Genomic DNA, 9,320 nt, shown 5'->3' with positions numbered 1-9,320 from the left:
AGAAACAGTCGATCTGGCGTGTTACTTTCTGATAACAGGTAGCTGGTAGAAATGCTCATCCCAGCCTAGCCACCATAGCAGATCTCAGTGATCAATCAGAAACCACATTGGATTTCCTCAGGGCTCCCTTTTCTGTGATACTGTTGAAGTCTGAGCAGCATATGTCGCTTCAGTTAGTTCTTGATTTGTGATCATTTTGTTTAGATATTTTTTCGCATTGTTTTGTTTTTCTGACATGGCCTGGCTCATCTTAACTATTTGGTTACTTAATTTTGGATTCCATACAGCCATGCCAGGTACAGAAGTTTGGGTTCTGGAAAAGAGAGGCACATAAGGAGGTATGGCCCCAACGCTGAAATGTTAAACAGCTCCAATGATGGAGGCAGTTTCCAACCCACCTCCTGTTTTCTTATTTCCCCATGACAAATGAGTGCATAGACACAACAGCATACAGGAAGTAAAATGTTGGGACTCCAAAATGTTTCTACCTGAGCCCTGGTTTATCTTTCCTTTCCTATCTGACTGAAGGCAAAAGAGCCCAAAAAATATACAGAAACACACGTCTTCATTTTGTGGAAGACTACATGGGAGAATTCAGTTACAGAAAACATTCCTCAATTAGCAAGAAATGTAGAGATTTGGCCATCCACAGTCCATAACATCACCCAAAGATTCAGGAAATCTGTAGAAATCTTCACATGTCAGGGGCAAGACTGAAAACCATTATCATGACCTTTGACCCCAGGGGCTGCACTTCATGTGGTGTTGTCAGTGTCACAAGAACTGCACCAATGGCACCTTTTACTAGTGTGACCTCAGCATGCTTGTTCAGTCATCTCGCTACCATGGCCTGAAGACTGACGGCGCAGCGTGCAGGAAGCTTTCATCAAGTAGACGATGACTTAAAGACCTGGTAGGGTGAAAATAAGTCTGTGTTTAGGTTTGTTGTATAACAGGTCACTGTGTTATGAACCCCTAAATCAAATTTCAGCCAATAAAACATCTCTAAGTTTACAAAATTAAGCTTCAAAACCATGAAAAATCAGGCCGTAAAATCCGCCCCATGGTGGTGTGGGCATGTCTGTTGAATAAGCTGAAGCCACGCCCACTCCGGAGAAATATTATCCTCAGGTCAGAGGTGACCAGATCAGAGTACAGCTACCTGGCTCTGTGCCAGAGAAGAGACAAAGTCCGTTTTCTGGCTCAAGTCTCTGTTATGATGCTTTAAATCAGGGGTGTCGAACTCAATCACAGCAGGGGCCGGATTCTGAATTTAGGTCTAACCTGAGAGCCCAGCAGGGTCAACATTTAACCATGAACTGTCAACCTCATTTTCACCAGGGGTGAATTATGGGAAAAAAAACATCTGGAACTGATGTGTATGATTTAGAGATTTTAAAAAGTCAAAAACAACTTTAAAGGCTCAAAATCTAAGATAAGAAGTTGGAAAAAGTATTGGTTCAAAAGGTCAAAACATAAAATCAACAGACAAAAAAAATATTTTTTTCAAAAGCAAATATATGAGGAAAAACTTTGAAATTGAGAGTTTTACAGGTCAAATTACGAGATTATATTAAAAATAATGAGTTTAAAAGGTCAAAAATAAGCCAAAAATTCAAAATTATGTGTTTAATTATGAGTTAAAATGTAAAAATATAAGATGAAATTTGAAATCATGAGATAACAAGTCAAAATAATGTGATACATTCAAAATCATTTGTTTTAAAGGTCAAGATATGAGAATAAGTTTAAAATCATGAGTTAGGAGGTCAAAATATAAGCTATAGTCTGTTTAAGTCGTAATGTGCGATAAGTTTACATTTTTAGACTGGAGGAAACCTGCAGACCTCATACTGGTGGGCCAGTTATAATAAAAAATATGAAATGATCTTGTGGGCCAATTTTAACTGTGCTACAGGCTGGATTTGGCCCCCGGCCTTGAGGCTCTGCTTTAAATGATCCATAGACCACTGTGGCTAGATTTGGTAAATTTACCTCAGTGAACATAAAAACAACATTTGACTGACTGTTAACACTCAATAAAGGCAGTGACATCAGCTAACAACAGACTGGACTGAGATGAACTGCTCTGTGATTTTAGATTGGAGTGTTAGAGGGGTGGGGTCATTCCCTACTGTGGGCTGGTGACATCACATTAGCCACGCCCACATTAAACCCAGCCAGGAAGGGGGTGAAAAACTTTCTAACAGTCTAAATCCAGAATTCAGTCCCATGTAGATCTCAGTGTTTTCACACGTTTACAGCAACCAGATTCCAACAGATCTAGAGTGTTAAGACACAAACTTTGGATTTCACATTACAGGGTCTTTAAATCACGTCTGTGCTGCTTCCCATTCCTTGTTGTAGCTGTAAAGCTGTTTCTTTTTAGTGAGTTTCTTCGTATTTTTACACACATTATGGAGAACTGTTGGAAACCAAACTTTTCTCAGTGAGATTTGTGGCTTTTAATTCTGCAGGGCTGGGATTTGTTGACAGGTGTACCGTGATGGGTCGCTGTCTGATGATCTGATCCAGGATCAGTAAAGTGCTGTCTGGTGATTATAGAGGATTAATGACAATATATGGGACAGAGGTGTTTATATTTTCCTTAAACATTGTCCCAGCTAAGGTATTTTTCATTATCATTCTGTCACGATATCACAACATCAGCTCAGGAACACTGGAAAACATCAGCTCAGGAACTCTGGAAAACATCAGCTCAGGAACTCTGGAAAACATCAGCTCAGGAACACTGGAAAACATCAGCTCAGGAACTCTGGAAAACATCAGCTCAGGAACACTGGAAAACATCAGCTCAGGAACTCTGGAAAACATCAGCTCAGGAACTCTGGAAAACATCAGCTCAGGAACTCTGGAAAACATCAGCTCAGGAACACTGGAAAACATCAGCTCAGGAACTCTGGAAAACATCAGCTCAGGAACTCTGGAAAACATCAGCTCAGGAACACTGGAAAACATCAGCTCAGGAACTCTGGAAAACATCAGCTCAGGAACACTGGAAAACATCAGCTCAGGAACACTGGAAAACATCAGCTCAGGAACACTGGAAAACATCAGCTCAGGAACACTGGAAAACATCAGCTCAGGAACTCTGGAAAACATCAGCTCAGGAACTCTGGAAAACATCAGCTCAGGAACTCTGGAAAACATCAGCTCAGGAACACTGGAAAACATCAGCTCAGGAACACTGGAAAACATCAGCTCAGGAACACTGGAAAACGTCAGCTCAGGAACACTGGAAAACGTCAGCTCAGGAACTCTGGAAAACGTCAGCTCAGGAACACTGGAAAACATCAGCTCAGGAACACTGGAAAACTGTTGCCAGTTAAAACGCATATTCTATAAATGTAAGACTCTACCATATAAACTCTACCATCTGGGCTGAAGAGTAAAAGAGCCATGCAGGTTATTATCCAGGTTCAAAACCAGCATCAGTGATGGTGTGGGGGTGTACTAGTGCCATAGCATTGGTCACTTACACATCTGTGAGGTACATTAATACTCAGTGGCGTGCACAGACATTTTGGGGGGCAGGTGCTCAGTGAAAAATAAGGCACTGTGGGCGGCATGTGGAACTGCCGGCTGCCTTATTATAGCAGTGTGAGATTTTAAAGAAAAAAAAAACAAAACATTACAGGCACGTTACATAGTAGCTATCTTTGCAATTGTGTCGTCTCTTTCACATACAGCTGTTCTTGCTCATGCCTTTCTTGTTCTCCCTCATTTGGATCATCCATGCTGGTAGATGCAGGACAGCACAGAGCTGCTTCCCTGCTGTAGCTGCCTAGACAATAATAATAGTTTTAATGATAGCCTATTTTTTAAGTTTTAATAATAACCTATTAAGGTAAATACAAGATTACTGCAAGTCCTGTAACATAGAAATAACTCATGGTTGGTACAAAATAATATAGTTAGCTAATATACCTTCATGCCTGATTTAGTTCTGACAAACCACTTTGTGTAGTTAAAATAAAATGTGGACAGCTTTTAAGATATTTCAATAAAATTAGAGGAAGAGATCAACTTTAAAACCTGAGCTTTAAAAGGCCCGAAACAGTTAACATGACTCTGATCTTGACTCTGACCTGTCATGTTCATCTTCCTCTTCCTCCTTGCTGCTGGTGGAGAGCAGAGAGCTGCTTCCCTGGGCTGCCTGCTGTAGCTTCCTTTCTTTCTCCTTTTTAACCCTCTCCTTTCCAGGCATTATGCTAATGCTGCAATTAGTAAATAAAAGAGACCAAAGTATGAATAAGACTGCTTGGTGGCATTACAACAAGGCAGAAGGCTACTTTTTCTGTTTGTCATTTAGCAGTAAATATTCAGCTAAAGTATACTAATAGATTCACATGCTGTACCAATGAGAAACACTAATGACATTAGTTGTGTGGTGGTCACGTCATATCTATTATTAATTTGGGCTAGTGTCGCTTGTTAAGCAGGTGAGCAGTCGGCTAATTTATGCTCAGCTGTGTTTGGTGCTGTATGAGACAGGCTACTTCACAACAGAGACAAATAAATGCAGGTCACAGCTTGGCAACTGAGGCTTGGGGGGCAAACAATACACTCGATTCATTGATGTGTTACTTGGCTGGCTGGTGGGGCAAGGGAGGAGGTGTGTGTGGGCCCCAACTTTGCAATGCTGCTGCAACAACACGACTCCATTTGTGTCTGCTCTGCTCTTTCGTCGAGTATTTATAGATGATCATGTCAACATGGGCCAAATACATTACACTGTAAAACAACAACAACAACAAACGAATTTTTAAAAGGGCACTTGCTTGGTCCAGAGGGCAACGGGCAGGTTCTATAGCACCACCTAGAGTCTATCTGTGCACGCCACTGTTAATACTGGGAGCTACATACAGGCTTTGGAGCAACACATGCTTCCATAAAGATGATATCTGCCCATTTCTGTGAGCCAAAGCCAGTACACATTCTGAAGGAGTTACAACAGCATGGCTTCACAACGGAAGAGGGCGGGGCCTAGACTGGCCAGCCCAGTCTGTCACTGAAAATTTATGGAGCATCATAAAGCACAAAATCCAACAGCAGAAACCCACACCGCTGAGCAACTAGAGATGCACATGATGCCAAAATATGAAAGAATTCCACTTTCAATACTTCATCAGTGTCGTCAGACCTCAGAGGCTTACAGAGTGTTAGAAGAAAAGAGGATGGAATACTGGGGTAAACAGGCTCCTGTTCCAACTTTTTTGGACCATGCTCCAGGCATCAAATTCAGTAAGTATTTATTTTTAGAAGACAAAAAAGTGTATCAGTTTGAACCTGAAGTATCTATCTTTCTTTTTGTTGTTCTCAGTTGAATATATAAGTTTTACAAATCTGTCCCAACTTTTTAAAATTTGGGGTTCTACATAAAACCCCAAACTACAATGGATGAATGAGTATGTGGGAGGAAATTATGCAGAGGAAGAGAGAATTTTGAAACGTTAAGCTGGTTATGAAAGCTTCCTCAGGTTAATCAGTCCAGTATCCAGGTGACTTCTTTTCTCCATGTTTGACTTCAGTCGATGAAATCCATGCAGCGACTGAAGCTCTGTTGTGTAATCTTCACCAAAATAAATTCATGTGTCGCCTTGAACTCTCCGCTGACGTCAGCCGCTCTATTGTGTCTCCACACATCCACCGACTGAATACCTGAAGGAGAAAAGAAATGAGTCTTACCTGCGCAAACACTTCACCAAAGAACCTCCGCCTGCTGCTCTGAGGCTGCAGCACAATGAGACCAGCTGTGATTGGCTGCCTGCTTCCTGCTTCCCAGCTGCTATAGGCCATCCTTTCTCTCTGATCTGACGTTTAATAGTCTTCATCCCTCCTTCATCAGTCACTTCTCGCTCGGATCCCTGCTCACTGACAGACGGATCTCTCTTCAGGCTGGACTCAGATTGGTCCGAGGGAGGGGCCTCAAACCGCAGCTTTAACATCTTTTCATACTGAAGAATGAGACGCATTCAGGTCAGTCTGTGCAGCTAGAACTTTTCTGCAGAAATGAAAACAAAGAATGAGGTACTGCTAGTTTATTCTCTGCAGATGATCTTTGATGCTGAGAGTTTAATAGTGTTGTAGACATATTTAAAAAACATTAAAATATCTAATTGCCCTCATTTTCTGGGCCAGTTGTCAATAGTAAGTCAAAATATCTGCACACAAGGCAATGTTTTTTATGATGCAGGGATTTCTGCCAACCAAAGTTTGCAGCCACACCTGCCTCGTTCTGGAAAATAAAAATAGGAAATATCTGCCGGTGAGGTAATATCTTGTTGGGAAAAATGATCTAAAATTCAAGGTATATCTTGTTTAAAGACTCCAAAGAATACGTTTTTCTTGCTGCATTGGTGATATTTTTGCTCAAAACAAATGTTTCAGGTCTCATTTTTTGTCTTTTATACCCCGAAACCAGAAGTTTATTAAGACTTTTAAGGTGAATGTGGCTCATTACAGGCCATGAACATGATAACCTTGTCTTTATGATTGACTTAAACATCTTTAAAAACCAAGAACAACCTCCTGAACATGAAAGCCTGGAAATATGAATACTAACAAGAATAAAGGATTCAAGGAGAAATTCAAACCTTCAATCCAGTGATCCTCAATGTGTGGCTCTTTTGTCATTATTTATGGGTTTAATTTAAAATATTATTCTCCCAGAAAACCTTAAAAAAAAGGGAAAATATAACCTCATAAATTATCAACTGCAAGTCGCAATCAGTTTGTTTCCCACACTTAAACAGTCACCTTCAGCTGTCAAACTTCATCATTAACCTTTATTATTGTCTTTATATTTCCTTTGCCCTTATTTGCAATTTTTTTGCCCCTTTTTCTTTTTTGGCACTTTTAATCCATTTTACTGCTCTAACCCATTTTTGCCACCATTTTTTTTTACAACTTTTTGCCCATTTTTGTCATTTTTATCCCATTTTTACCCTTATTAAAATATTGTCACTTTTATCCTGTTTTTTTGCTGTTTTTTTCCCCATTTTGCCATTAAATTCCAATTTTCCCCAATTTTTCCACTCTTTTCTGCTGCTTTTTGCCTATTTTACTCACTTTTCACTCACTTGTAGCCATGTCTTCAACACTTTTTGATCATTTTTGCCACTTTTAATCCATTTTACTGATTTATTCATTTTTGCCACAGGTTTTTTTTTTTTACATTTTGTCTTTTTTTGTCATTTTTATCTCATTTTTGCCCTTATTACAATTTTGCCACTTTGATCCTGTTTTTTTTTTTGCTGTTTTTTTTCCCCTATTTTGCCATTAAATTCCAATTTTCCCCCATTTTTCCACTCTTTTTTGCTGCTTTTTGCCCATTTTACTCACTTTTCACTTACTTGTAGCCATGTCTTTAACACCTTTTGATCATTTTTGCCACTAGTCACCATTTTTTTTGGTCACTTCTCACCCTTTATGCCACTTTTTACCAGTGACGTAGCCAGACAATTTTGTTTTCAGGTGCTACAGGGGTGCTAACCACATCATTGGTGGTGCTCTCAAATTCTTGATTTAATGCGCTACCAAGACCCATGACGCACAAACACCTATGCACACACGCACATGTTTTAGGTCTATGTTAAAATGTAATATTCACCTGAAAGTCCATCAACAATCTTACCTCAAAACAACACTCATATTCAAAAATAAGCGACAACTGAGCCTTTGACAGCGCAGTGAAAGAGCTGCATTTTCCACACGCACACTAAACCTCAGTTACAAAAACAACCAGAATCTGCTGCCAATCAACAACACTGAAACTTTAAGATCAACCAAAGGCTCATTTTATATTATATCCATAATATAAATGAGCATAAAGAGACAAAAACAAGAATTCAAAATAGGTGCCTTAATCCTCAAAAATATTAAATGAACATGCTGCAGCCGGAAAACACGCTCTTACCTTTGGACATCTTCATGATAAAACAATCCTCCAGTTGTTGTGGTTGAGGGCGAAGGCATCAGTTATTTTTTCTTGTTGCAGGGCTCGGGTTCTGTCTGAGTTTATTGCCAGCAGTACCAGGTTGCTGCTCTGAAAGTCTCTGCTGCTGTTCCTCAAATAGTTTTTAAAATGAAGCAGACATGAGAAACTGCGCTCGCAGCTCACTGATGTGGCAGGAAGGGTCAGAGATATGGATAGAAGTTTGAATAAGTCTATAAAGGCATCCCTGTTCGATCTCATGAGGGATAAAAACTCCTGCGTGGTGCTGATCCTGTTCTTCTTTCCTTTGAAGTAGCCGGTGAGCTTGATAGAGTTCTGCACACAGGTTTTCCTCCTCGACTCTAGAGTGACGGGCCATGGGCAGGATGTGCTCCTTGTCAAGGAATGACGAGTGTTTGGGGCTCAAAGCTGGTACCCCTCTCAAAACATTATTTGTCTCTATTGAAAAGCGGCATTTCATCTCCATCAACAGCCTGTCTGGGACAGGAAAGAAAGAGTGTATCTTTAGGTCTTCCAAACTGTATATGCGCTCTTTCTAATGGGGCCTCCACTACAAACCCCTCAGGGTGTCGAGCTGTTTGAACCAACCTTCTCTCGTGGAATCTAAGGAGAAAGTCCCATTTTTGAGCACAGATCCTCAGTTTGCTTGTGTATTTCTTTCCATTTTTCCTCTGTGCACTTTTCTGATAAGGCGGTGATGACAGACTCCATGAGGTCATCTGCTGCTGCAAGGTCAAAATTAGGGGACTGTAGCTGATCTGACATGAACTTAGTCATTTGAAATACATCTTCAAAAAGAATGAGATACAGGACAAACTTCTCATCTCTCACTGCTCTCGCCTCCATCCTAAGATGCGCGTTAGACTGTCCGATGATGTCATGCAGGGTAGCTTGGATTGCTGGGAGTTTTTGACAGCCCAGATGGCATTATACTGGCATGCCCACCTAGTGTCAAACAACTTCTTTTAAATTCAATGCACTTTGCTGGTGGCTTGATCTCTTTTTGTTTTTTCATAAAGAGATCGTGTACCACTGACCCAGAAAAAACTTGTACAGCACCCGTAGTATTTCAAAAAAACTCCGTTGTTACATCCCGACATAACCGATGCTCCATCGTAGCGCTGGCCAACGCAAAACTGCAGATTAATATTACACTGACTGAGAGTGTGCCTGATGCTGGCAAGTAAGGAGTCAGCGTCCAATCCATCTGCAGCGGTAAAATGCAAAAACTCCTCCTGCACTTTCTCCATCCTGGCTTCAAACGCCGAGCGATCACTGATATCTGTTCTTTTGTGCTCACATCCTTGCTTTCATCCACCAAAATGGCAAAATACTCAGCATC

The sequence above is a fragment of the Cheilinus undulatus genome, linkage group 5 (assembly GCF_018320785.1).
Source record: "Cheilinus undulatus linkage group 5, ASM1832078v1, whole genome shotgun sequence".
In the NCBI taxonomy this organism is placed as follows: domain Eukaryota; kingdom Metazoa; phylum Chordata; class Actinopteri; order Labriformes; family Labridae; genus Cheilinus; species Cheilinus undulatus.
The sequence above is the reverse complement of the archived record's forward strand: the minus strand, read 5'-3'. Positions refer to the sequence as shown.